Source organism: Penaeus japonicus, unplaced genomic scaffold (assembly GCF_977035675.1).
Source record: "Penaeus japonicus unplaced genomic scaffold, GWHDUDI00000001_assembly GWHDUDI00000003, whole genome shotgun sequence".
NCBI lineage: Eukaryota > Metazoa > Arthropoda > Malacostraca > Decapoda > Penaeidae > Penaeus > Penaeus japonicus.
In genome coordinates this window covers 40055651-40064168 of record NW_028234405.1, presented here as the reverse complement: position 1 = coordinate 40064168, position 8518 = coordinate 40055651, and the positions used below count along the sequence as shown (strand labels likewise).

General features: G+C 36.1%; 1 long non-coding RNA gene across 1 annotated transcript; it reads left to right on the top strand.

Annotated features, from left to right (window-relative positions):
* The first annotated feature begins 404 nt into the window (after positions 1–404).
* On the top strand, positions 405–3580 carry LOC147472175 (uncharacterized). The gene has a single exon (XR_015192473.1). It is a non-coding gene; the product is annotated as an uncharacterized LOC147472175 (long non-coding RNA).
* Positions 3581–8518: the final 4938 nt, after the last annotated feature.

Sequence of the window (8518 nt, the reverse complement as noted above, 5' to 3'; positions counted from 1 at the left end):
GGGAAGGTGATTTTCAAAGCACCTTATAAATCCCTGCTCAAGAACAAAAGCGCATGCAATTCATGTTTTGCTCTGTGGGCGAAAAAGCAGATTGTCGTCTCAGCTATGAATTTAGCTGACTCAGTGGGAAGATGAATTATATTTGTAAGGATTATGTCATTGATTTCGAAAGAGCATTTTGAAATGGGGCTACTTGGGATTAACCACAATCTCCATAAGCTCCATATACTGTAACTCTCACCTAGTTCAGGACTACTGTCTCCTAGCAGTACGGGTTGCTATAACCCATTAACGATAGGGATGTGTATTGTCCACTTTGGATTGATTTTTGGTTCTATAACGAGTCTACAAAAAGACCTACTTGATATCAACTGTTTACTCCTTTCCTTGATTTTTTGTTGAAAAAGTTTATGAGATCACGTAAGCTGGCAATAGATTCCTTGGTGTCTTGTGCTTGTGAAACCATCTTTGAATGAAAATAAGCAAACGAAACCATAGTTCATGTATACAAACACTCCCGGCGTCAACAGGTTACATGAGAAACTTCTGGGCAAGTTACTCATTAGCTTAATAAGGAAGGGTTATTGGTTATGGGGACCCCTCCTCTCTCGTAGACTTTGGTGTGCCTGGAAAAATCTATTAGGGAATCCATTGTGTAATTTAATCTGCATATGTCTGGGAAGATATCAACAGAAACCACACTGAGGCCTAGTAATAATGATTATACTGCGATACAGTTTATCCAGTGTAGACAAAAATGCGAATAAAGACGAAAATAGTCCTGATTGAACCACATAATGTAATACCCATCTACTTTCTTCCAGGTGATCTAAACATTGACGATTTTGAAGATTTGCTTTGCCAGTTATTTCAGCTACTCCTGATTTTGAGGGACTTGAATATGCTGTTTGCAGTTTTCAAGGATGGGCTTTGAAGTCTTTATTCCCATGGTAGAGGATTTTGAATAGCGAAACACCCACAAAATTACAAAGTCAGTCTTGGATATTCTCCAACATCTACCTGTCAGTTTAACGAAACCACGTGGCGAATTTCACTTTAAAATACTTTTAAAAATTGTAGATTGTATTTCATGAGGTTTACAGACTGTGATTCTAACAGAAGACTGATATATCGTTGAGATAACCATTTTAATGCCTAGATTTAGCTAGCTACATCTACAAGTTGTTATGACTCCTCGTCAATATGCATTTAGAAATAATTACTGAGGATGAAAACTGCAATAAAGAAATTTGCAGAGTTACTTCAGATTTTGAATATGTAACATGTGGCATATTCTTGAAAGTCAATGTTGCAGGTTTGGTATTAATTAATGGGCGCATGTTCCTACCCTCCTCTGGCATAAATAAACTGAACGGGAGAGCACAATCTACATAGACATGAATTCAGTGGCATGTTTTGGTCATATATAAAGAACCAGGTCATGTCATAAGAGTCTCAGAAAAGTGAGTCTCATAGAATTCCAATGGTGTGTGTGGATGTAATGACGTCATCAATATGGCCGCCAAGCGAATGAGTATTTCAAAAAGCACATCTTCTCACTTGTGATAGATGGAAGTTTCGTTTCATTTTTTTTTATTAGTTTTGTTTGAACTGCTTAACTTTGATATACTAAGAAAACAAAACATTTAAGAAAAAAATCGTTATAGTCAGTGCGTGAAAACCTATAAAATAGTTTTGAAATACCTACACTGGCCATGCACTGTGATACTAAAATATCTTTAAAAACATTATTAACGCACACATAATGACAAATGTAGATAAGGGTATAAAAAAGAGATATTCGTGATATTCCGTCTATTTATCTATGTATCTATCTATATGTATGTATGTATGTATGCAGTACAGTATGTATGTATGTGCGTGTGTGTCTGTCCGTCCGTCCGTCCATCCGTATATCTTACCTCACCTGAAAATTCATACATACGGGTCTTATTCTTGTCGACCAAAAAGTGGCCTATACATTTCCATTTAAACAAAATCACTGCGTTCTGTTTAAGAGGCGAAGTTCTCAGATCTATAATGCATTTATAACTGTACATATGAATCAACTTGGTATATTGTAAGTTCCTTATGGTCTGTTGAGCTTTATGTTGAGGCCATTATCATTGCAAATTATAAATTTCGTCAGCGTAGCAATTAATTCTTAACATGTTGAGACTCCCTTCAAAACATATAATTCAAGTAAAGAATGAATTATAAAAAAATATGCATGTTCATTTATAAAGCATATTTTAAGATGCCGTATGTATTTGGTAACATGCATTGGAATTTTAATTCATATATTCGGAAATAATATTTCACATACTATTATAATTATACACTAAAGATATGGGATAGTAAATCCATAGTACATTACAATTAAATGCCACTCTATCTACAGTAGACAAGATTCTAAACGTTTGCATACTGCGGATGTACTCTTCATGTCCAACTTATACCCGCAGTGAATCAGTACCAGTTGCAAATGGTCAAGTTTCATACTGGTTCTGGCGTGCAGAACTCGGACACTGTTGAGGAGGGACAAGGAACAGCAAATCAGGAATATTACTGAGTAAGCGGATGGCCACTTCCTAGTAAATGACCTTGGCTCTGCCTGCCAAGCCCCGAGAAAGCTGAACTCGAAGCTTTCCTCACAGCCGACTGCAGTTACTCGAAGTGGGTGATATCGTGATCCCAGCTCCTGATTCCCCTGTTAATGAGAAGCCCCCTTAAGCTAACAGAAGTTAAGGAGGCAATCTCCAAACTAAAGGATGAAAAGGAAGTGTTTTTCTTCATCTCTGCTGAACTGCTAAACTCTGGTGGTAGATTGCATGCATCTTGGCTGCAGTCCGGTACCATTCCCCGAGACCTGCTGAAGATCGTGGTCATCCCTCTCTGGAAGGGAAAAGGGAATCACATGGAATGTAGCAATCATCTAGGCATTACACTGCTCACCATACCTAGCTATGTCCTTGTACTCTTCCTTTTGTGACGTATTAGAACCTATCTACTGAGGCACCAGTGACTGGATCATTCGGGATACACTCTTGGTAAATGATTAGTTAACCGTCATTGTTGACTACGTCTACGTCCATCTCAAGAAGTCTTTCAATTCTGTACATCTTAATTTACTCTGGGAGATCCTGAGATTTAAAGGTATTCCGTCTCAGATTATTGTATATTGTCACGGAAGGTGCGGTGGGATATCTTTAGTTTCTTTCCTGTGAATTCAAGTAAGTCCTTGTTCCAACACTTTTGAATACTGTAGACGTCATCCAAGGTTAATGCTGAGCAACGTCGGGTAATATCAAGGTCATAGACTGGAGTTATCGATGCATTCATCAGTGAGGCAAAGCCCTTGGATCTAGAGGTCTCTTGGATTTAATCCAGGATTTTTTAGGTCTGCTAGAACCCACCCAATCAATACAGCGAAGGTATTGAAGTCACAAAGAGTTTTACTTATCTTGGTAGTGTAGTTCATGACTGGGCTGTCAGACCAGCAAGTCTGCAGGCGGATTGGGCTGCCAGCAGTAGCCATGGGCTTGATAGACAGGAGTATTTGGATATCTTTGCAAAGTAAAAAAAAGCTATGTGTATTCAAAGTCCTGATATTGCCAGTCTTGCTGTATAGCAGTGAGAGACTTGATCCTTAACCTGTATCTTAGAATGAGGTCTTGACGCCTTTTGTAACAGGTCCTTAAGCTGGATCATATATATATAGTATAGTTGGCAGGATCATCAAGTCCGACCGACTACACCATGAAACCAGCATGGGACCTGTTACTTGTACAATTTGGGATCGCCAATTCCCAGAGGACGATCCTGCCGACCACGCTGCCTCTACCAGAGCCAACTATGGGTGGGGCAAGCAAGGAAGTCGTGGCTTGGGTATATCTGCCGGGAGGAAGTAAGGATGGGCCATGCCCCTACCTGGCAGCTTACTAGGAGAGATCCTCGTGGCTAGAAAGGGAGAGCTGATGCGGAAATACGATCTGATTGCTTCCCTGAATTAGTTAACCTCGAAACCTGTTGCAGTACAGAATTATTATCTACGTGGAATAAACACTAAGTGAGAATGGTTTCTGTGTGGTTAAAGGGTAACCTCTCTAGATGGAACGACGTTTATGGGTCTTCACTGGTACCTTATCTCAAGCTCCATGCCGCAAGAACACAAACCTTGTATTTAAAGCTATATTTCCAATTTAGAGAACAAAAAAGTTGGGCCATTTACGAACCTCGGAGGTAGACCATGAACACAGTTTTTAGATCCTAAAAAAAAATACAAATTACCTGCTATCTGTCTGTTCCCATCTCTTTTCTCTCTCTATTGAGCTCTAGTTTTCTATTCTATCTTTCATTTGAGAGAGAGAGATAAAGAGAGAGAAAGAGAGAGAGAGGGAGAGAGAGAAAGAGAGAGAGAGAGAGATAGATAGAGAGAGAGAGAGAGAGAGAGAGAGAGAGAGAGAGAGAGAGAGAGAGAGATAGAGCGAGAGATAGAGAGAGAGAAATAAGTGCATCTGTATATGTGGGGATGGGGGGGGGGGATTCTTCAGTAATAGTATCAAGAGTGACTGAGACACAGTTTATTCTTTCTCAATAAAATATTATCCGATAATTCATCAAGAAAGAGAGACAGAAGAGTACTGGTTAACATTTACAATGTTATAAACATCATATTTATGAACAGGAATGTCGAATACCGCTTGATTACTTATACCTGTATATTGATGTATTTTAGGAAAAGACTTACAGTTTTAGTTAGCCATGTATCCATACTAAGCATGTAAATAAAGATTATTCTAAAATAACATGTATAGTTCAATATTTTACATCTCTTCATATCATCTTACTCTCTCTTTGCGAACTCATTTCATTAATAGTGTGAGTGGTCCATCATATAAGAAGCGGACTTCATGAAACAATATGTAAGCTTACATTTACCGCACCTGATGCCCATAGAGGGATGGGATACCAATGCATAGTTCTGTTGTGTGTGTGTATATATATATATATATATATATATATATATATATATATATATATGTATGTATATATATATATATATATATATATATATATATATATATATTATATATATTATATATATATATTATATATATACATATAAATATAAATATATATGCACATATAAATATATACACATATAAATACATACATATATAAGTATATAAATATATGAATATATATGTATAAACATATATATATATATATATATATATATATAAATAAATAAATAAGTAAATAAATAAATATATATATAAACATATACATATATATATGTATATATATATACTATATATATATATATATGTATATATATATATATATATATATATATATATATATATATATATAAACAATTATGAAAATCAGGAATGGATATTAGTCAGCCATACTATTGCTTTCAATAAAACAATATAATGATAGGTATACTAAGTAATGCTCAAATATTATTCCTTTAATAAATTGAATTTTCCATCTGTGTGCATGTATGTGTGTCAAATCAGGGTTTACTGTAAGAGTCTACGATTCCCACTTTCTCTCTCTCTCTCTCTCTCTCTCTCTCTCTCTCTCTCTCTCTCTCTCTCTCTCTCCAGGGAAAGAACCCTTTGTCTACGAGCGAAGAGATTAAGAATATGTGTCCGTGGCAGACTTCTTGGCGGGAGTGTTCCTGCCGCTTGATTCATCGTCGCTCGACCCATCGGCGCGCTGTTTTCCTGCACAATCGTGAAAAACGACTCAGTAACCTACATCAAAGAAGCAGCACAAAGCCCGTAAGCAGTTTGTGGGAGGGCGCGGGCCTAATTCCTTTAGTGTCCGGATGAGTGGGGCTTCAGGCTCCTACTGCAGCTTATCATCAAATTTGGTATAGCAGTCCGCGGTATTATGTTATTCTTGCTTCACCTCTTCCCTTGTCTTTTGTTATGCACGATGTCCTTTGACGTAGGTCCTGATCATCTTTTGTTGCGTGAGCTCTGGTCGTGATAAGCCTGTTTCTTTCTTGTTCTAATTCATGCTGCTCTGTTATAGATTTCTTTTCTTGGAATGCATATATATATATATATATATATATATATATATATATATATATATATATATATATATATATATATATATATATACATTGTTTGATGAGTTAGATATTTTTTGGATGTAATGCTAACCTTACTGTCAAAAAATATTATTCTAGTTTAACTAAACAACATCAATGATTCCTAAGAACAACAAGTGTATGTGTCTGTTCGAAAAGTATGCTTTGCATATTATCAATTTCAGATATATTAATATAAATGACAAACTGGCGGCTGTTATACTATTCAGACACCGTCTCACCTAAAATCGTAACCCAATAAGTTATTTGTAAATGCCTGGTTTACTTGTTAGTTTTGCTGCATATTAATTGTACATAGTTGCGTTTTCCACCCGCACGCCAGTACGCTTATTGTTTACCTATTTGACTGAAAAATTGGCTCATGAGCATTTCAAAAGCAAAGATAAAATAGTGATATATTCATCTTTACAAAGGCAGTTGTCAAATCAGCAGGTGAGAGCCAATTACTCAATTATGAGTGAAAGTGCATGCGTATACTGTAGAGTATGTTTGCAGTATGATGGAAATACGGTTTCGTCAATTGCACTTTCACAAAACGGCGTCTCTTTTAACCAAACGGCGATCCATCTGTATATCTATCATTAATATGTAATCTCAACCTTTATTCACTTTTAAACAATTTACATGATATTAAGTCTGAGGATTTTTATAACAATCAGTGTGAGAAATGAATAGTTCTTTGTCTGTCGGAAGTCTGTCAGCATTAGGCAACAGGCAAGATGTCTGCAAACCGGATGATTCCGTGTGACGTAAGTTGCCGACCCTTAGTCAGCCCACAATTTGCTTAACGTTTTTCTGTTCCCTAGACTGCCCTCAAAATCGATATTCTTGTGACTGGTGGTTATCGTACGTTATGTTACAGCTTTCGGGCTTTGCAAACTGAAAATAACGACCTAGTTTTCTCTATATATCGCAAATTGCTTGCAAATTTATCCAAATTTCCACGTTCTTTTACATGGTAAACGTTTGATTTAATATATTTTACATTGATTGCAACATTTTTTTTTTGCAAGAGCGTACATGTCTAAGTGATTTACCTTGAATTTCAATATCAGTTCAACAGAAAATTAGTACTAGGAATTAGTACTAGGAATTGTTGTTTTGTAAACAACACGCTCAATCTTCTTCGCTTTCAGAATGTAAGGAACTATCAGTGCATCTAATAGATTATAAACATCACTACGAGCAGAATTAAACAACCTTGTGGTCTTTTTTTATGGCTACGTTCAGTTATCATTTGGTATCTGTATACTTATACTCCAAACTGCCTTTCCTATTTAAGGTAAAAAAAAAAATATATATATATGCCTGTTTAGCAAATATGATATTGGTACATACATACATATATGTATGTATGTATGTATGCACACACACACACACAAACACACACACACACACACACACATATATATATATATATATATATATATATATATATATATATATATATATATATATATATGGTGTTATAAATTTATATGTGTTTGTCACATTCTGATTTATAGCATAGAGTTACACGACTGTTTCAAAACGTCATTTTAAGTCGATCAAGTTTCGCAAAATATAAAGCAACCAGAATTTTAATTTAGGAGAGGAGGTGGTGGCACTTGGGTGAAAAAAGCATATGTAAGGAAAAATTATCCTATATAGATGTGATATACATTTCCGCATTTCTGCACGAAGAACAATGGGCCATGCAATCCTTTACTTCAGTATGAAATCGTATGAAAGTAATTATTCAAACAGCATACGATAATACACTATTGAAGTTACAGCACTGAACAGTATTACTACTAAAAAATAAAGGCTAGGATTACTTACTTCGAATATATTGTCTATTCTCTTGTGACAAAACTCTTTATTCCTGTAGATACTGTTCATGCCTGCCTGACCTAACACGACCTTGCCCGTGATGGTCAGGATAGCTGAAAACTGAACTGAACTAAGAACTGAATTTCTTTTGATGCATGATTAACCAATTGACGATGGCGACTTTTAGAATTTATCATATGATGTAAGCTTTACTTTGAGACGTATTTCTTCGTCGAAACCTGAGGACATCTTGTCGAACCCGTGCTTCCCTTTCTGGAAGGATAGAGAAGGTACCTTTTAGCTGTTACCATCTGTGTCACTATCGTAATAACACTTACGATTAATGCTACTTGTGTTATTTAGTAAGGCGGTCATGCCTGTTATTCTTTATTACAGAAACTCATTCCTGCAGTCTTTGTGTGCCCTCTCGGAAGTGAACCTTTTTCACCCCTTTAGCGAAATGGGTTCCGGGTAGGAGAGTAGACTAACTTTGCCTACACAGTGACAGTGTATTGGTAACTTTAAACCCATACTTCAGGTATATAAAATCTCTAAAGAAGCGAAAATAGAGAG